At 34.4% G+C, this 22439-nt stretch overlaps 1 protein-coding gene across 2 annotated transcripts in view; it reads left to right on the plus strand.

Annotated features, from left to right (window-relative positions):
• LOC108976415 overlaps nucleotides 1–22439 on the plus strand; it is a 138540-nt gene that overhangs the window by 67557 nt on the left and 48544 nt on the right. The window lies entirely within an intron of this gene.

Raw genomic sequence — 22439 nt, forward strand, 5'->3', positions numbered from 1 at the left:
TTTTTTTTTTTTTTTTTTTTTTTTTTTTTTTTTTTTTTTTTTTTTTTTTTTTTTTTTTTTTTTTTTTTTTTTTTGCTAAGTTCGCGCATTTGCTCCTTTGGCATAGTAGGAAAATAAGTAAGTGGTACGGCGACAGTAAGTTGTGCATGAAAACGCATACGGCAAGAGTTCGCAAGGCTGATGCGACACGGCGTATACGCAACAATCTTTTTTTTTAAATAAACAAAAGCTTCTTACAACTAAATTCCTGCAGAAAGTCAATTTTTTATTTTTTTATAGCAAACAAGAGAAATCTACACTGGTCTTATATATAAGATATAGTAAAAGATATAGAACATTTTTGGGATTATTGTCTGGGGGGTGAGAAACTCCAAGTCAGGGTGATGGTACTAGGTCAGTATAGTAAAACCCTCAAATTGTTTGGCGTTCGTATGAGTCAGTTTTTTTTTATGAAATTTTAGATATTTTTCTTATCTTGATGTTTTTTCACCTAGTTGTAACATTTTGGCAAAGGAATTTTTAAGGAAAAAAACTAGTTTTCTGGGAAACAGCTGTTAAAAATCTCATCTTCCATCCGAATCAACTAAAAAGTCCGTAGACCAGGTCACATATATTGTATATATCGATATATTAAAAGTATCGATATACAAAGATTTATATATTTATTTATCGATACATTTTATCACAATTGCTCCATTTTACTTTGCCGCTGCAAACCCAATTTTTTAAACAAAAAAATTAAAAATCGAAATTTTTGGATGTTAAAAATTTTATTTCGAAAATATGCATAATTGTACGTACTTATATTTAGAGTACTGAAAGTTAAAATTATAGATAATCATATTTATAAATAGTTATCGATGAATTTTAAAATAATCAGAAGCGCAATTGAGCTTTCTAGTTACAAGCTGGATTTCTTCAAAAGAATAATTTAATTATATTACTTTAAAATGTTTAATTTATGGTTTGAAGTGAATCTTTTTATCCGATAGTAAGCAAAAATAGAGATACTTTAGGCTTTACAATCAAGAGATCAGAGAGAATCGGAAAGAATTTTTTAAAGGTGTCTTTCAACCAATTTTTCCAAAGAAATTTTTTGAACTATTTTCACATACAAATGTATGTATGGTACATTTGAATAAGTATACATCCTTTTTGAGTTTACCCTTAGCGAATATGGAACGTGAGGAAATGACGTTAGGGTTTTTTTCTAAACAGAAAATTTAGCTTTAACATTGTAATCAGTTTTTCTCAATAATCGATTTTTGAATGTATCGATAAATAACTGATTTTTAATATATGAATAGATAGTGTATTGTTGTATATATCGATAAATTTATCAAAAATATCGATATATTTACGAAAAGTCTATTTTCATGTTATTTTGTTGTATTTTAACGAATCCTAGAAAGAAGGAAGTTCTAAAAACTTCAGTATTAGTATATCCCCCTATTTTTGAAATAATCATAATAGCTCATAATTCAGTAGAATTGGTGTATGCTAACGATTTCCGACCTATAGGGCGCATTTTTAAATACTTAGCAAATAGCTTCTTCTAAACTTTGATAGACAGGTTTTTTGAAATCTGAGAAAGATACCCAATTAAAAGTCAATATGCAAAAGAACTCTCCTATAGATCTCATCTCGACTCATACTTAGGGTGGAAAAATGTTAGACACTCATACCATAATTGTATGCGGTCTACCCATAATAACATGTATGTATTATATTCAGTAGCTCCAGCTTACTACTAAATATACAACGTCTTCATGGAATACTACATACTTCAATGCAATGCAAACGGCTTACATAAATAGTATGTACATTGTAAATCGTACATGCCAGGATATAAATTTGATAAGGCAAAGATTTGCTTTGTTATGTAATCCACAATTGATGGATTGTGGACAATGTGAGACATTGCTCGATTTGAACTTGAATTACATRTATCAATTTGGTAACCATTGGCATTAAAGTATTTACCATTGTTATGCAATATAAATAAATAAAATTCCCCTCATATAAATAAATACTTTCGTAGTATACTGAAGTGAACATTTACTGTTAACTCACCGTTAAATGTGATATATGTGAGTAATTTGGCAAAAACTCAAGTCGTCGCAGATAGCTTCGAATGATATGGTTTGCAACAGACACGAAATGATCATTTACACACATACTTATAGGTTTCAATTTGAAAAAAAATAGTATAACTGTTTTGTATTTTTAGATTGTACAAAACGCATCCTTTTATAACGAAAACTTGTGAAAGCTTCCAAAAAGCTCGTTGGTACTCTAATATCATTTTAAAAATTTTTAATATATTTTTAATAGAAACAATTAGAATCATCAATGATTTAAAAAAAAATATATATAAAAATAACAATAAAATCTTTTTAAAACTTACCAAACCTTTTAAATGCAGGTCGAAAAACATTAGTTGAAAATTTGGCATCCTACTGTAAGAGTTGCTAAAAGAACCAGTTTTGTGAAAAAATGTGTGAAAGCTTGCAAAACGTTCATTCGCACTAATAGTATCATTTAATAAATTCAAAAATTTTTTTTAAATAGAATAGAAACAGTTATCAAATGTATAAAGAATAACAATAAATGTTGTACTTTAGTGCTTAAAGCTTTTTAAAGCTTTCGATTCGGTTCGAGAAATTCTCATGTAGTGAAATCTTATATATTTTTAGATCTAACTAAAAGCAACTGTTTTGTTTAAAAAGTTGTGAAAGCTTTCAAAAAGCTCTTTCGCTCTAATAGTATCAATTTAAAAATTAAAAGATTTTAGTAGAAACAAATACAGTTATCAATTGTATAAAAACTAATAATAAATTTTATTCTTTAAAAGTAATGCTTAAAGCTGTAAAAAGCTTTCGATTTGGATCTAGAAATCCTCATTTAGCTGAAAATATGATATATTCTTAAATCTTGCAAAAAAAATCTATTTTTATGTAACAAGTTGTTGAAGCTTTCAAAAAGCTTACACTAATGCAGCGAAAGTTTATATTTCTCTGCAGGGCATATGTTTCTATTGTACTAATAAAGTTACTACGTATAGTTTAAAATACCAGCTTTTTCAATAAGCTTTATATTAACAATTATGCATAAGTGCAGACACCTTAACTAATGAGATTTATAATTATTTGAAAGTGTACTACTTAAGTCACTTTGAGGTGTTTGTTTTCGTCTACTTTACTGGGCTTCAAATTTAGAGCTAAAAATAAGAATATTAAGCCAAAAAGCTTATGTGATATGCGGAACACTGAAAACGACTTTAGCTGGTACTAAAAAAAATAGAATTAATTACGCTGTAAATCAAAGCAATGTGGGGACTATTTCTATATTTTGATAAGAGTTCAAAAAGCTTTAACAAAAACACCAGGAAAACATTTTCTTTCCTCCTCCTTAATGCGATCCTTTATGCCAAATTTCACTTTAATATCTTTTGCTCATCTTCGAACTTAACCTTGATCACTTTAGTATATATAACCCTATATCTGACTCTTTTAGTTTTAGCACTTACAAACAACCGTTATGTGAACAAAACCATAATACTCTCTTTAGCAACTTTGTTGCGGGAGTATAAAAATCAAAAGCTTTTAAAAAGCTTCAACCAAATGTGTTGCTTTAAACCTGCAACACGCGTACTTCTGCATTAAAGATTAAGCAGCGGCTTTGCCTACAATTAGAGTATATGTATAATAACAGAAGTGCTTTCACAAAATGTGTTCGAATTTTATGTTGAAATATTTTGGCTATAAAACATGTTACACTAAGTACATGTATATTTAGCCGAAATTCCAACATTTTAGTTACCTTCACTTTGGCATTTTTATACTGAAATTTGCGGTACAAAACTGAGTGTGGTAAATTCGACGGAAGTGCGGCTAAGCATGCTGGTAAAGTGACTTCGAATAACAAACATACATACCATACAAACAAATGGGCCATTGAGCTGCATAGACAATAGGTAACAACAACTAAAGCAACAATTTCTCATTGTACAGCTAACAGCTCTGCCAAAAATCTCCGCACTTTTGTATTTTTCGTCGCCTGGAAAAGTGGCCACCTGTGAATGCTGACTTGCTGCTGAGCTTTCTAGCATCATAGCGCCATAGCGCCACAATCACAGGTACCCGCTGACTCTCCCACGCGCATGGGCGAATGCCGCATGCACCGTTGCACACACGCACAGTCGCAATTCAATTCGCTTCAGGTAAGCAGCGCTGAGGAAAATTTTGCTGAAAAATAGCGAAATACCGTCGGCAAATTGAATCAACGGTAAATGCGATTAAATGAATTTTGGCATGCTTGGCACATTTTTTGTTTTTGTTATTTTTGTTTTATGTTATTTTTGTCACGAGGCGGCATGCTGGTAGCGATGGTGAAACGCTATTTTTGGAGTATTCGTTATTTTTGTTCTTGTTGTTCTCGTTATTACAAATTACATACATAGCTGTAATTTTAGACAATTTCCTGCTTAGCAGCCACTTCCTGCTCTGTCGCACTAATTCAATTTCCAATTTGAGTGTCGCAGTGGCAACGACAAAACTGCTAGCGCACACACAACTATGTATTATATTATATAATATAATACACGTTATAATGACGGGGTAAATATATGTATGTACATGTGGGGCGTCAATGTATAACGGCTGCTCTGCCGCCACACCCATATAATGCACTAACCTTAAATTTTGTAAATGAAGTGACATTGATTTGGCTTCTTTTAATAATAAATGCTTTGCAGATTTTTCATTGCTAGGGCTCTGCTATAATTGGACCACTTCTAAAATCACCCTGGGTACGTAGTATGAATCATGTAACCAATACGCATCTGGTAGCAATAGCTTAAACCAGATTCAGGGATATCTGTTGAAATTGTAGCCTCTGATCATGCCGCATGATTTTGTCCCAATTGGATTGTCCTAACTATAATAATGGAACACTTTACTTTCGTCTCTTACTTTTGAAGACTTATGCGACTTTTTGCAGATCCAAACTCCATAGAGGAAAGTATGGATGTATTGTATGACTTAAATGAGTTTTCAATATGCAATATTTTGCTCACAAATTATGAAACAGTCCGAAAACTGTGGACTATTTACATATTTGAGCATAAGTATTCGAGACAGTCATTTATTGGAGAGTTTGGGAGAGTCTCTCAAATTGCAATTCGCAGAGGTATCATTGACCAGACTAATAAGACTACATTGAAACTATATTCGAGCACAGAGTTGAAATTATCACACTCAAAAAGAAAAACGAAGAATTAGAAATAAAATTCAGAAACATGTAATGGCTATTAGGTAGAACTCTGCTTTATTCACATATAATAAAATACTAGTTTACAAGCATGTGTTTGAACCAGTTTAGACTTATGGGGTACAACTTTGGAGCGGCTCAAGCCATAGCATTGATCCACCAAACCAGCGATTCCTAAACAAAGTTATAAGATTCGCCGCCAAAGCGCCTTGTTATGTTCGCAGTCACGATCTTGAACGCGAACTCGGAATTGACTCAGTTGCTGCATCAATCAACAAATGTGTAAAGACTTATATTTAGAGACCTTCCGACTATGTGAACAGTGTATACAGTAGTCAGACTCTCTGCAATTTATACGCAGAGCCCCATTAATTATTTTGTATTATACAATAAGCAAAACAAATGTTAACTAGTTAAAATGGCAATGAAATAAGAATAAAAAAATTAAAAAAAACTCTCGCATATCCCCTTTATAAGATACATATCTTTTTTTATATACCTTTTTGGAAACCATATACACCAATTTGCTTTATTCCATACGACATTCCCATAAATACAAAACTAATAGGAATATTGTTAAAAACCCTGCCATACCGACACACTCAGTTGTGCTAAATCGATGTGAGAGTCCAAAAGCTGGCACGACGGTATATAAAGGTATGGAAATAATTCAAAAAGAAGTCTATGTTTTTTGCGTAAATAAGAAAAAATAACTCATTATACAGTATACTGGTATATAATAATTGTGCTAATTGGGAGCATTGGTGGTCGATTGGGTTATCTGGCTCTCTTTTCTTGTATTGGTCTCGGGGCTTAATAAGTGTAAAGATTCTTCAAAATTCACCCGTGGTCTATGAGCTTTAAATATGCAGTGAATCCCTAGATATTACCACAAAAGTTTGGAACATGTCGGAACTCTAAACTCTAATTAGAGTATCCGAAATAATTTGAAGGTTTGGTATGGGTCGAAACTCTAACTAGTAGCGAAGTAACTAGTTGAAGTCAAACTTGTTTATTGTAATTAGTTTTTCATGAGCAATTATAAGTTATTTGCTTTACTTTTTTGACTACACGTCGCACATAAGTAGCCACTGTTTTATTTCCTTGAATTTTAAATCCACAGTCTGCCTTGAGTTTAGCAAAATTTCCAATAACCGAAAATATTTCATCAACTTTTTTATTAGATATCAGCAAAACTCGATTCGAAAATATAAAAGTCGACTGACACAATCATTCATATCAACTCATAAGCCACCTTTTCGTCCGCCCCATAAAAGTTTCGTCACCGAGTAAAAATACCATCTAGCAAACTCTCTCTCTTTTCAAATGGAGTTGTTCACGTATATGAGTTCTTATATACTTACAAAAGTGTTATTGTTGTTTTTCTATTTGTCGCATAATTGGCAACTTTCTTTGATCTTCTTTGTTGCGCCAACCTGAGATGCCAACAAACAAAGCGCAGACGATTTCTACGTGTGCAATCTGCTCGTTCGCTGAAACAGCAACATTCACTCTTTTTGCACTTTACCGTTATTTACAAACTCTCTTGTTTTCCGCGCGCTTTGATACGCACTAACTGCAACGGTAGCGTTTAGCAAAAAATTGATATTAGTTCTTTTGAAACATCGCACGAGAGAAAGTGGCTGAAAACGCATAAAATAATAAGCAAACCCTTAGAGGGGATTTAGGTTTAAGAGCAAAGAGAACTAGTAAAAAAAGTGAAATAAGTCTTATTTAAGCCTATGGTTTGTTGTATTTTATACTTTTTCTTAATTTTCACAAAGTTTTCAGAAACTGTAGAAACTTCACGACTCTCATCTTTCGATAAACACATAATTTAATGTTGTCATATACATACGTAGAAACTTATAGCAAATCCGTAATTTTCGACTTCTTGTCTGGAGAACTCAATACATTACCAATCCGAGACATAGGCTGATAAAAACCTAATATTTGAAAATGTATTTCTTTAACAATGCTTTATGTTCTAGTCACTTTAAAACTTAGTTTTCAAATCCTTTCTACGATACCCAATGATTATTGGCAAACTTCCATCTAGACCTCGCACCTTTTGGATCGCTGAGCTCATATTTCTTCTTATCGTGACCTAAACTTAGAGCTTTTGCTTGATTGGTATATATTTTAGATCTTGAGCCACTTTATTAATGGGCCTGAGATTTAATTCAACTACAGTTTCTAAACAAGTGCCCATACCAACAGCCAAATACTGAGTGAACCTGAATTATGGCGAGAAATATTGAAAATATATACTTGCATATCTGAGTAGCCTACTGTGATAGGAACAAGATCTTTGGTTCACTCCCAAATTTTCACACGGTCTCCAAGAGTCGATACTACTGTCTGTCAAATAAGAGCGTGGTCGACTTTACCGATAGTTAATGAAAGATTTCGCTCTAATTCCTTTGCGAGCCGATAGAGAAAAGCTTTGTCCTGGATGCATTGTCAACAAAGGTTCAGTTGTTGTTGACCTTTTGAAAGAGAATCACGTTAAACGCCATGAGTGATAAGTACGCGTCGCGCTACGAAGCTGTGCATCCACCCGAGAGGTCCCAAAACTGTCGCAATCAGCGCCCGCTAAATATATGAGAAAATCTAAGGCATTTGTACAGAAGTGGATACAACGGTATATAGTGGCTAAAAATGTCGTTGATTTACCAGAGCGTGGTTCGATAGGAAAAGTGAACAAAAAGATGAAAAAAGTATAGTGAATCTGTTTTCGTGGAATCCTGATTTAACACTGCAGCAAGGACAAGCAAAATTAATGTCAAAAGGTTTGGATATATCCTACGAAACTATCCGAACCCTTCTTCATACTCATGAACTGAAATAACGCAACACAACGAAGAAGCCTATGTTGACTGGAAAACTTGTGATAAAGCGACTCGCTTGGGCGCATGAGAATATTGATAGAGATTTTGAAAATGTCATTTTACTGATGAATGTTCTATATAAGCACGTTCTGTTCTCATGCGAGCCTGGTCAACTTCCACCAATAGTCCACAAGTAGTTCAGCGGACCGTAAAACATGGAATAATGGTGCATCTTTGGAGCTGCTTCTCAAAGCAGCGATTCGGCACTTTGTACCTCTTTGCTGACAACCTAATTGCCGAGAAAATGATAAAAATCTACCAAAAGGCTTTACTGCCATCTGTCTAACGATGGTTCATCAGAAAAAATGAAGATTGGATTCTGCAAGAGGACAACGATCCCAAACACCGCTGCAAGCTCTGTACTCAGTGGAAAACTCAATCTTGTATCGGAAACAATTATCGACGCCGGTGTTGGCTGGGCATATGATTGACCAAACTGCATCATTGTTTGCAATGTGTACAATGTACATATATATAAATATTAAAGTCTCATAAAATAATTTTTTTTTATAAACTAACACGACCACGCTCTTAGTTAACAGACTGTACATCTGACTTCATACCAATTGGTTTCCTTCTCCTCTGCTACAAAAATTTTGACCTCATTAGACTACATAAAATGTTTTAATTCCCAGCTAATGAGCCGTGTGAAAGAACATTTGTAGAATTTCAAATAAGATAGCTTTTGTTGTACGTGGAGGTGAGTGCGCTGTTGAAAATAAACGAATGAATAGCCGCAAGTAATTTGCAAAGTGACAAACATTAAGACGATTGTCGAAGTTTGTCGCCAACGAAAATGAATGAGATTTAATTGCTGATTATAAATTCATATTTCGTGCGTAATTAAAATGAAAACTACTTAGTGCTTGGTAAAAAGGAAAGCAAAGTAAATGCGTTTTAGGGCAACATTTTTCTTACTCAACTACCTAAAGGGAGCTTACATAGAAGAAGCTGATGAGATGTAGGTGCGTTGTAACGGTGAGCCTACTCATAATAGGGCAACAATATTAAAGCGTTAAAGCTTCACTTCAGGCAAGAGTGAATGGAACAGTAACTTACAAAAATGTTATAAATTGGTATAATAAAAAGTATTTTTTGAAAAGAGAGCGCTACTCGGTAATAGCAAGAGAGAGAGAGAGAGAGTGAGAGTATTTACAATATGGCTTCGAAATCTATTACGTTGAAAGATCTGATGACGTTTCATGATATAGAATATAAATCTCTACCAGAACTACTACGCAGAAAACTTCAGATGAGAGAGGAAGTAAATGTTTGATTTTTTAAACTTAGCGAACGTTATTATTTATATGCAGTGCTATAGAACATAAATTGATGCCACAGGCTATTCGTTTTCTGTACAATTACTCAGTCAATGGTTTGAATATTTTTATATATCTCAAAAATCCATTCAGCATACTTTTTGTCCATAGAGTCACTTTAAAACAATTCATTCGTCAAGCCTATTTCTTTCACTTTTCTAAGGCTAGTATTTCATCGTCCTCATATGGAGATCCCTCTCAACTAACTGATGTGTTGCCCCCCTCAACCAGTAAGAACGCGATATTTCTTGAAATTGTTTTGAAGAGCAATCATTTTTAATTAATAAATAAGAAGTAATGTGCATTTACAAATTTAATGTACCTACATTAATATTCACTAATTTCTTTTGAAAAGTTTGGGATTACCTTGATCCCGTAGCCGATCTGCAATATCTGGCGTTAAGGAATATTTTTTTGTTTAAAATTAAAAAAAAACCACACAATTTTTTTCTTACAGTAGATGACGAACAGTATTGATCGAAAGACTAACCAAAATTGTATTTTTTGACAAGCTTTTTGTGAAAAAATCAACTCATCAGAGTGGCTTTAAAAATCGAAGTTGTTTTCGAAATCTGATTTATTCTATCATCAACACAGAAATACGAAGATCGTGTAAAAGTTTCAAGTCGATCTGCGCCATTTAGAAAAAAAATGCCTCCCTGACCCTGAAAACAGCGTTTAAAATTTTGCGACGCGATTACACTAAGTTAAAAATACGAACTTATCTCCGATGCTATTTCCGGCAAACTGCAAATTTAGCGGAGTATATTTTACAATTTCTCGTTTGACTGACAGCACACATAGGTACATTCTCAAAAAAAAAAAAAAAAAAAAAAAAAGAAACAGTTTCTAGTCAACTCTTGATATAGGAGGACTCTACAAAAGCAATTTCTTCAAGATCTTTGAGGAGGAACTCGGACCGAGAAATGAAACTAAACTGGCTATCAAAGCACAGCGAAGCAAACCTCATCGACCAAATTTCTTAGAAATTTAAAGAAGAATTTTCCAGTTCCTCAAACCATTTGAAACATCATGTCCAACTTCCCGTTGCAGCATTTTAATACCGATTCGACGGAAATCACAGACTCTCCGCAAACGGCATCTAGCTTTAGTGAGGTTATATAAATCGCTATCCCTACCCCCTTAGGTGACAATCAGATTCAAATACACAACTATTTGTATGTGCCTATGTGAGTGTGCGCGTGCCCGCATAGCGATGACAGATTTTCATTTTCAATTTAACGCTCACAGGCTTAGCGTTCATTTTCCGCATGAGCAGAGTAGTTAAGCTATGAATTTCATTATGCATAGCGTTTGTGTGTGTGTGTGTGTCTGACAGGCTGTGGAGTCATGTACGAAATTCGCAGCTGTGATTGAAGCCTTGAGGCAAAATCTCGCTTAATTGATAAATAGCACTTGTGGGCGTCGTTTTGAAAAAAAAAAATGCCGGCAAGTTTTATACTTCACTACAAATCTCGAGAACTGCGTGTGTTGAAGTACCCAATTTGATATCTCCTCATCTTTAATTTTATATATGTATATAGCAAAAGTTGTTATTTGAAATTAAATGTAATAGAGTTTTTCGATACGAAGAACAAAATCTATAAGCAGTGGTAAGAGCGATTATAGATGAAAAGTAGCAGAGATTGGAAGTGTATTTATTTCAGGTCCTTGAAATATTTTTTTTATATCCGTCCGACTTTAAAAAAAAATTGTCTACTTGGTATTACTCCCACTAGACGAGAACAATAAGTATTTTATTCTCTCAATAGAACTCAGACTTTGTATTAGACTCCTCCCCTTGAAAACATCCGATGACCAACCGATTATTCTTGTTTTTGAAGTCGCTGTTGTTGTTGTTGTTCGCTCGATGTCTTGGGTCACTACTGATATCGAAGATGCTTTTGGCACTTAGAATGTTGGGCACATATAGAGTATAACTCTTTAACTTGCTCTCTGAATAACGGTCTCCTGTGAGTTATCTTCATTATGAAGTTATTTTCAAACGACTAATCGATTCTAGCTCAAAAAAATTATTGAAGCTCTGATCAAGTTATGGTATATAAAGTTAGTTTGGAACCTGTCGTTATATTTTATTTCTTTGATAAGAAGATCCTATTTTCGGTTTGAAAATAAAACATTATGTTTATTTGCAAAAATTTGAAAAAGGGGTGGTTGGTTTCATAAGTCTTATTCACTGTTGTTACTACAGAGCACGTCATTCCTTGCCTGGAGTCATGCAATGGAAAAGCATTGGAGCATACAGCTCCATCTGTTCGATTTGAGCTACAGTCATAAAATTCTTCCAAGTTTTAAACTCATTAAACTAACACAACTTCTATTGTGATCGAAGTTAAGCTCAAACATACAAGTTTTACAAAAAAAAAATTTTCAATAATAACTATTATAGCAATGTGAAGTTTAACTTTTTCAACCTGATAGATTGAGCATAATAAATGTTTTTCCGCAGCATTAAAGATCTGCAAGCTCTACAAATTTGCACTGAAACTCAAACACATACTTAAAACTATTAAAATGAAAGAGCTCTGGGTTGAAATTAAATTCATATATACCCAAATTCATTTTATTATCTAATAGCTCGCTTATATAGTATATGCGAGTGTGCCTTAGTCACTTGATACGACTGTGGTAATTAGAACCAAATACTGTATGTACACACCATTTCACCTCAAATTCAAAATGCCCATTGTTCGCGAATATATTTTTGTGCATATTTTCCAGCTTTCATGTTATTCTAAGGAATTAGTATACTTTTGTGGGCGCATGGCTTTGGTTACCTTACGAACAATGAAAAAATTATATTAACTCAAATTAGTTATTATTTTACGGCATTAGACGGACATATCTAATTATATCTGAGTAAAATAATCTTTATTTTAGAAATACAGTGCGAAAAAAATAATTTAAAAAAAATCGCTATAATACTATTCGCATTCTGCATTGTACAGTTTTAGGCGCTTTAGTTATTTATTTCGTTTTGTGTTTTTTCAAAAAGTTAGCAATTTCATAAGTATTTGACAAAGTGGTTTTAAGTTGCCAAAAGTTTGCCTCAAAAGAAGCTTTATGAAATTCGGAGCAGAGAAATTTTCGGAAATGGAAACAATGTAGAAACTTTTCAAGTGTAAAGGCTTGAAATGTGAGTTGAAAAAATTAAAAGTCATTGGAGATGTCTCTTCTTCTGGGGAAAAAAGAAAGTGTAGCACTAAATTCTGAGACTCAGAAATTGAAACCAAAGATAAATTAAAGCTAAAATAATATTAGACTTAGTTCATATTTTAAAATCTGCTACTGTTCTGACTTAAGTTCTACCAAGCTTGAAACCTTTATTATTACCTTAAAAAATATATCCATAAGAAGAAACAACTTCTTATCCATTACATATTTTCTTCCTTTTTCCAGCACTGTTAGAATAAGTTGATGTGTAAATATTTATTTCACAGTTTTTATGACCGCGATACAGCTTCATGAAATATTTTGATTCGAGTTAGAGCTAAGACTCTTTCAACTTCCAAATTTTATCTCACATGTAACTGTAACAGTTTTCACAAAAAAAGGGCTAAAGCTTCCAGCAATTTCATTTATCTAACCATTTTTAAAATCCTTTCGAAGTCTTTTTCATTCATTTAATCATTCGATCTTCGACATTTATTTAACAATTTTAATTTTCAATTTCATACCCTCTGATGCAGGTCCTTAACCATCTAAATAACAATAAATGGGCCGTAGAGGCTTTTGAGATCAGTTATCGAGCCCCGTCGTCAAAATGTATAATGGATTATGGTCTAGAGCTCAACGTATAGTGGTGGCAAGACTACTTTGTTTTTCCTTGATCAAATATCAACACATACATATACCATAGGTATATGTCGTGACGTCCTCCTGTTTGTAGCGTTTCCGCAAGTCCAACATCGGCAAAGAGGCATGTAAGTTTTATCGAGACATGCTTCCATTATATAAACCCACAAGTAACAAATCCTATCATTTTCACCCACACATACGCAGTTGAAAACTTATAGAATGACAGAAATTATATTAAGAATGCAATAGAATGAGGGATGACTCAGGGCAAAAGCCCAGGCATTTCGTTAGGGTTTCCTAAATATTCTACTACTAAAATGGGCAAATGCCTTAGAAAAGGCACGAGTGTGTTGCCGTGTTATGCTATCCAAATTATTATTTTAAGTACGATTTTGTTAAATTTTCAAATGTATTTCGATTTTTAAATTCATAATATTAAATTTACCTAGTTTTCATTAAAATTTTATTTATTGTATCAAAATATTAGTAAATTATTAAAAATATTTGAAGAATATATCTATTTTTGTTTAAACTATTACAAATAGTTTTGTTTAGTATTGTATGAATTATGTGTGTGAAATTAGGCCTCTTGGGTAACCTAATACCCAAAAAATATCGGTAGCGCGCCTATACTGCAACCTCTTTATTATTTTTGAGTCCTTTTATTTAAATCTCTGTGCCGAAAAATCAACTATTTCGATCAGGTGATCTCAGCTGTAGACAAGCATATGATTCTTTTGTTACTTGTATATTTTTACAATGCATGCTTCAGCACATTAATATATAGAAACACGCGTAAGTAATTTTTTTAACTTCATATCAACTGTGGAATGGCCAACTTACTAGCCACATCTTCAGAGAATGAACAACAGTGTGTGGTTCAGAGATAATGAGATGGAAGTGAGAGAGCAATTGCTGAACGTCAAAACCTCGCGAACTTTGACAGTTGACTGGATTGAGAAGGTTTTGACGTTTTGCAATTGGAATGACTGGAACGGCCAGATTGAAATTACACCAAAAATATATGTGAACGGAGGAATTTATTGCCGCCGTTCAAGATCGCTAATAAAAATTTAAAATAATGAAAATCAAAGAAAATGCGAAATTTAAATATATATTATGAAACGTTTTGTAATTTGATGCATAATAGAATTAATTTTCTATTACAAATGATTAAAAACATTTATTAATTTAGAACTAACAGGCTAAATTCACCTTATTAAGTATTGAAATATCGAAAGGCACTTGTTTTAATATACCATAAAATCATAAAAAAGAATTCAGTAGTTTCGCCATATATTAAAAGTCCAATATATAATAATTTGCAATCGTAATAATGTTGAGTGCTTTAATTTAAATGCCCAAAAATTTTTATTTTCTTCAATCTGGCCATAATGGAAAATGTTATAAAAAACGCATATTTTGAGGCGCTCTCACACTGGAATAAGTTGGCCATCCCATTATACCTGGCAGAGATAAAGAGATGTTAACTCCTCTCATAGGAAGTGAGAGAGCAATTGCTAAACGTCAAAACCTACTGAACTTTGACAGCTAATCGAGTTCAGTAGGTTTTGACGTTTAACAACTGGAAGCGAGCGATGGCCAGATTAAAATCTTAGCAAAAAAATATGTGAACGGAGGAATTTGTTGCATCGTTATAAAAAATGTAAAACAATGAAAATTAAATAAATTTGTGAAATTTAAAGGTATTTGTTAAAACATTTTGTAATTTGAAGCATCATAGTATTATTGTCAATGGAAAATGATTAAAAAACTTATAATGATTGAGAGCTAACAAGCTTAAATCCTTTTATTGGATATTCAAAGTTAAAAGTCAGTTGTTCTAATATACTTTAAAAATATTTAAATAGTTTCTCCATATAATAAATAACCACTATATAGTAATTTTTATTCGTACTAAATGTTGGTTGTTCTAATTTAAATGCCCAAAAATTATTATTTTGTCCAATCTGGTCATAATGGAAAATGTTATAATAAAAGCTAATTTTGAGGTGCTCTCACGCTGGAATAAGTTGAACAACTCTTTATTCCTGATCCCTGGTGTGGTTGATCTTGAAATCGAGCGCATGCTATAGGACGACAACAATTTGGAGTTGTTGAAGTAACACAATGATCCGAATGGCAGAAACCTGACTTCAAAAATACTAAATCTCGTCTGCTCTTACGCGCTAGTCCCACTTTGAAAGCGGCTGAAAAATTAGTTCACAACCTGCACAATCTTGCAAAAAGCACCAACTAATGCAACTTTTTTATTTTCATTTGAATATTATGCAAACTTTCCCTCAACGAAATGTCTGCGTCAGTCTTCACAGCTGTTATGAAAGCAAGTTGCCCCGAGGTAGTCGCTATGGCGTTAATTGCTTAAATGACATTCATAATCAGACCCACGAGCCACACTAATAACTCAAAAGAGCACGCGCTCACGTTGCCTCGCCAACGCAGCAGCATTATTGAGAGTGATGGCAAATTAAAATAAAAAAATACTTATTAAAATTTTAATTTTCATTTTGAATTCTTTTTTTTTATTAATTAATTTTCTTTTTTCAAAAAGTTTCTGCAGCATTTCAAGCAGTGCAGCTAAATGTTCTTCTCGCGTAAAAAACAGCAGCATTTGTATGTGTTTGTTGTGTATTTGCTTGTGTGCGTTTATCTGTCCGTCTCCCGCTCTAAGTGGCTTGCGTTAAATACGCCGCAGTGACATATTAAATGCCAACAATTGAAAAATCGGAAGTTAGCAAACTTTCTGCTTTGCTACCCAAGTATTTACTTTCCAGCAATTTAGTTCCATTCTTCCCGCAAGCAGCTTTGGGCCTGCCGCTGTCTCTGTCACCGCGGTGTCTGTCGCTGACTACTTGCTTGCCTCTTAGATTTACTTAAAACTTTCGGTGCCTAATAAATACCACTAACACCCCTTAAACTCGTTGCTCTCCCTTCATTTTCAACTCCATCGCTCGATCTTTCATACACACTCAGACAATGCGATATCACTTTAAATGTCTGCGTTGACAGAAATCATATTTAAAAAGTTGAACAAGATTTGCTCGTCATACTTTGCCGTCGGCAAACCAAGCAATTTTTGTACTTAGCAAAGTTTTCAACCCACTCACTCTCACGCCCGAAATAAGGAATTAGCTGTGTTCTACGCCTGCTAACTTCAGCAAAGAGCTTCAATTTGAACGCTTCCACATCTCGCAATATCCAGCCCACGCACTCTCCTAGTTCACCCTCGCTCCTATAGCACCCGTTCACCTATCTCTTTCACTTCCTTCGCAGCCACTGTCTCACACCTCAACTTAGCCTGACATTGTCCTCGAGCACTCAATCAATTCATCTTCTTTTTACTTTGTAAATCTATGTTTGACTTTTGCTTCAATTCCATTCTTCACTTTCGGGTTCGTTCATTATTATTTTCGCTGCTGGTATTTGAGAAGTGACAAAAGTTTAATGATGCGCTTAAATTCGGGAAGCAGCGCAAAATTAGCCATCGCTCTTTCTATGCATTTTGTACGAGCCAGAAAAGTAAAAAAAGAAAGGAAATAATTTAAAAGATTTGGGTAAAATGTTATTTCACTTTTTGTGGTGATGATTGGCAAAAATGTCAACAAAACTATCGCCGAAGTGTAAAACAAAATTAATAAAAGCATCACCACTGCGTGTTTGCATGAAAAGAACATCTAACAGTATGTACAGAGCATCTTCTTCTCAGTTTGGGAATGCATTTTCACCAATGTCGCAGGAATTGACAGGAATGTGGGTTAGCAGTAAGACAATTGAAAAATAACATAAAGGGACGTCAACAAAAGTTTATTATTTACTTCGGAGTTATTCAAGATTTCTTCTTTGAGATATTTCAGTTTTCCGAAACTATAATGGAGGTAAGCAGTTCTGTCATTCTGCTCATATTGTCTCTTTGGCTCCTTATAATAGTTCAGATGAAAATCCATCTTCCTTTTGTATACGGTAAACAAGGCCTACCGCGCACGCTTTCAATTTCACTTAAACTGAAGTGATTGGAGTTTAGTATTTCTTTAAACTCGCTCAGTACAAGCGAGAGACAACCAATGCCATATGAAAAATCAGTTACGTGGTTTAGTCGAGTTTACAACAGCGTGCCAGTCATTCTTCCTTTTCGTTGTTTGGCGCCAATTTCAGATTTCAAGTGTAGCCTGATCCTTATCCACCTAGTCCTTCCAATGGAGGTCTTCCTCTGCTTCACTCGGCCGGTGTGCCAAATACTCTCAGAACTTGACAACTTTCATCCATACGGAAGACATGACTTAGCCATCGTAGCCGCTTTTAATGTCGGCGTATATCTCGGAGAGCTCATAGTTCCATCTGCTGCGGTATTCTCCGCTGCCAATGCGCAAAGGACCATAAATCATCTACAGAACGTTTCGCTCAAAAACTCGTACCGCTGACTCATCAGATGTTTTCATCGTCCATCCCTCTGCACTATATAGCAAGAAGGGGATGATGAGTGCCTTATAGAGTTTTGTTTTTGTTCGTCGAGAGAGGACTTTACTTCTCAATTGCCTACTCAGTCCGAAGTAGCACCTGTTAACAAGAGCTACTCTGCGTTAGATTTCGAGGCGAACATTGTTGTGGGTGTTAAGACTGGTTCCAAGATAGATGAAATTATCTACAACTTCGTAGACATGACTATCAACAGTGATGTGGTTGCAAAGACGCGAATGCGACGACTGTTTGTTGATTGATAAGAAATATTTTATCATTCGTTCACTACCAGACCCATTTGCTTCACTTCTTTATCCAGTCTAGAGAAAGCAGAACCAAGGACGCTGTTGTTGAAGTCAATGATTTTTGTACACTCTTATAGATAAGTGTACCTTCTCTATTCAGCTCTGCAGCTCGAATTATTTTCTCCGGAAGTATATTGAAGGTGTGGCACGATAGGGAATCGCTTTGTCTGAAACTTCGGCCTTCCCGATCCTGACGGAGCTTTTGGTATTGCTCAAAGTCAGTTTATGCAGTTGTATTAGCTTGCGGGGCTACCAAATTCAGACTTAGCAGCATAAAGGCAGCTCCTTTCCATGCTGTGAAAAGCAGCTTTGAAACTGTGGAACAGGTGGTGAGTGTATATCTATCCTCTTTTCACGGTTCTTTTCCAAGATTTCACGCATGATAAATATCTGATCAGTTATTGATTTTCCAGACCTAAAGCCACACTGATGTGACCCTATCAGTTTGTTGCCGGTGGGTTTTAATCTTTAACACAATACGCTCTATAGAGCGTTTCGAAATATTAAGTCTATCGTAAAGATTTGAGGAGTCCAAAGAGTATTCGAATAAAACCTAAAGAAGGATGAAAAAGAAATTTCAGGTTTATCGAAAGTCTCGTTGAAAACTATAAGATCTCAAAGAGCGTAGATTTTAACCATTCTCCGATCTTTCATGGTTAAGAGAAGAAATTCTTGAAACAACTTGAAGAATATTTCGGATTCGCAGGGTATCTACTCCCTCAGACTTGACTAAAGACCAGACCGGTTCAGAAGGCTAAAAAACATTCTAGATCTAAAAACAATCAGCTAGTTAAACAAATAGTTAAGTAAAACTTTAACCTTTCTCCGTCGCCGTCAGACCGCCAGTAAAGTGCTTGTTAGACTAGAGTGCTAAATTCTTTTCAAAAGCAAAACGGTCTTGCCTTGGTAAAAATTTCAGTAAAACTAAGAAGATGAGTCTGAGTAGTTTAAAGTTTCTCGAAATTTTTTTGCTTATAACCTAAACCTAAACAGGATATACTAAAATACCGAACTGTTAACATTATGGTGATAGAATGATAATTGATAAGAGCTAAGCTTAGCTTAAAAGGACCCAATAGAGCGTATTGTATACCTACATTTTAAAATATATTTCAAATAGGTTGAGAACGAGAACAACATTATTCGTACTATAGCTAATCACTGTCAAAGTTCGGCAGTCACTATGAGGCATTAATTAAAAAAAAAAAAAAAATGCAAAATGGCGGTTCTTTTCATAACAAAATTGTTAGGTCACTTTAGCTGGCAACACTTTGATTACAAATTTTCAAGGAGTACAAAATCTTACTTAATTTCATATCAACTGCCAAAAACTTAAGCACGTACAAACATTTCTAAACCACATAACCTTATTTTATGTTCCACACCAAAATTTTCTCTCAAATTTCCGCTTTAATCGTCGTTATAATTAACAATTTTCATTTAGCATTTACTATTAACGACCAAGTAGAAGGCGACGGAGTCGAATGAAACTCACACAAACCTTCACCGTTACGTGAATTTGTCAACCTGCTCATATGTGCGCCACCCACTCACCTAACACACTCCACAATGCACCCGCTTCAGCGCAAACACGGCATTTCGAAATTAGAGGGAAATTTTCAGAAGCGCTTTTTGCCTACAGGGTTTATCCGGAAAGTAATTTCGATTTAAAAAAATTTTATTGAAATTGTTACAATTCTCTGTGTCGATGCAGCGCTGCCAGCGCGATTTCCAAAGACTTTTGAAAGCGTCACGAAAGGCATTCACCGGAATAGCCTTGAGAGCCTAGGTGCATGCTGGGCGTTGTCGGGGTGCAACTTCCAATTGGCTACGTTGTCTTGTCGAACCCAATTGACCCTTCGTTTGAGTCTCTTAACTACTTCCACGTAAAACTTGGCGTTGACGCTTTGTCTATATCCATATTCCCAGTGGATATGGATTTTAGTCACCTCTTACGACAGGCATGCCTTACCACCTATATTCTTCCCCCTACCCGCAGGGGAACTCCGAAGTACAGTCGCGGCAGAAGAAACTCACTCCTATTACTTTCCGGGCAAACTATGTATACTCATTTACGCTGTGGCTGCTGCACATCCGCCAACAAAATTAACAAATGTTTTTGGCTTTGCTTGACAAGCACAAACGTAAATTTTTCTCGATAATTTTATAGGATATTTAAGGAGAAGTAATTTTGTTGTGCCAAAGTTTTAATATGTTTGAGAAAGGGTTAATTAAATCATGCTATTCTAATGAAGAGTCTTAACTGTATCATTATTGATACCCAGAAGCATTAAATTTATATAAATATATTAATTCTCCACGGCCTTATCGAATCTAAACGACTTGTATTTCATTCAGACATTACATAGATCATATAAAATATTATTATAATTTGGGTCCTATTTTATTTATTCATTAAGACTAGCGATCACATTTATTTTTGATATACAACTCAACATGCGAAGTTCCTTAGAGAAGCTTTTCTCATGCTAATGACAATAATGATAACCGACTAGCTTTGCATTGCAAAGTAAGCAGCACTTAAAAAAAAAAACAACAGAGCAAATGGTTTTTTCGGCAAAATCAACTTATTTTATTGAAAATAGTCTAGTTCTGCTTCAATACAGCTTTTTGCACGGTCCAAATGCATTAAGGTCGTTTCAGCTCGTTGGCCGGTATGACCGCCAGTATGCCGGTGCAAGCCTTTCGATTGGCCTTTACGTATGCATAACGCTGTCCTTTCATGGGCAAATGCATTTTTCGGAAAAAACATAAGTCGCACGGTGCTATATCAGGTGAATACGGGGAGTGGTTAATGGTTAAAATGTGATTTTTGGTCAAATAATCGTCCGTTGAATGTTGGATTCTGAGCAATTTTTGGTCGTCAGTCAATTTGTGCGGAACAAACCGTGCACACACCTTTCGTAAGTCCAAATGTTCAGTCAAAATGCGATAAATCGATGTTTTGGAGATGTTCAATTCCATTTCCATGAAATTCAATGATGATCTCGTCTAATTTTTGATGAGTTCACGCACAGTTTCGATGGAATTCCCGGTGATCACGGATTTGGATTGGCCCACACCTCACGACCCCTTCGAAAACGTTGAAACCACTCGTGCACTCTGCTATGCTTTTGTCCGAAGCTCAATTACAAACCGATAACACAAACATACTGACACTTAAAATGCAATAACTTCACTTCCAATCAATAAAATGTCATAAAACTCGCTTGTCAATCGATAAAGATAGCAGATTCTAAAGCACCAGTCGACATATAGATAGCGCCACCAGAGGGCGTTCAAAAAGTCCTGTTTACTTTGAAAAGCACCTTGTACATACGAAGCGCTATGTACATATATATGAGTTTTTAGTATTTCCCATTAAGAAAATTCATTTTGAGTGCACGAGCCCAATTTCAGGGTTATATGTAAGGCGAAGGAAAACTTTTCAAAAACTGAAACTGTGTGGCCCTGAAATTACTCTATGGATAGAAGTTTGAAGTCTAGTATCAATGCCCAAGCAGATATATGTGAGAAAATATTTGTTCTCTGGCAAAGAACGACCTGAAATGATGTAACGCCGAAAGATCATCTGCAATCCGACTATTTCACTTTTACTTATGCTATCTAGAAAAATGCTCGACAACGTATATCACCAGGACGCGAGTAAAATAAGAAAGACTTGTCTTATAATTATAAAGCGAATTATCCAGAATTATTTCTGAGAAAACTTTTAAATTTATTCATCCAAAAGTTTGAACACATTTTATGGTATATTTTAACTGTATTTTAAGGCTTCAAAATATTGAATTTGACAAAAATTTGACAAAATTTGACAAAAAAAATGTCAAAATATTTTTTTGGAAAAGAGCTATAGCTAATCTCCGGGAGCTTATCTCAAACGAGAGTTTTGCGGCGATGACTAAATCTCTGATTCGAATCCTCGAAAATTAAAAAAAAAAAAAACCAAACATATTTCGTTAAAGTAATATTAAATGTAGTATTTGATCGAATAATTTAGCAAAATAAAATTTTTTCACAAAATCGAGAACTATCGGTTTCTTTGAAAACACGATTTTGAGAAATGGAATTTCATGAGTAAGGAAAGCATTTTTTTTCGAGATCACGGCCTAAATCTCCAATAAAGAAAAAGTTTTTTTATTTCCCAGAGGCCAAGCGGAGTTTGTATTCCAATATAATTGAGTATTGTCCGAGGAATTGAAAGTTCTGTAAACTTTAGGCTCCCTATAAATGCTGAAATCGTTTTGAGAATGTTTTAATTTTAATTTCAGTTTTCAATTGACAATATGGAGAGCAGTTTTGCTTTTAATTCGTTAATTTAATGCATTAACCAAGCG

Source organism: Bactrocera latifrons, unplaced genomic scaffold, assembly GCF_001853355.1.
Source record: "Bactrocera latifrons isolate USDA-ARS-PBARC rearing strain unplaced genomic scaffold, ASM185335v1 scaffold_76, whole genome shotgun sequence".
Lineage (NCBI taxonomy): Eukaryota > Metazoa > Arthropoda > Insecta > Diptera > Tephritidae > Bactrocera > Bactrocera latifrons.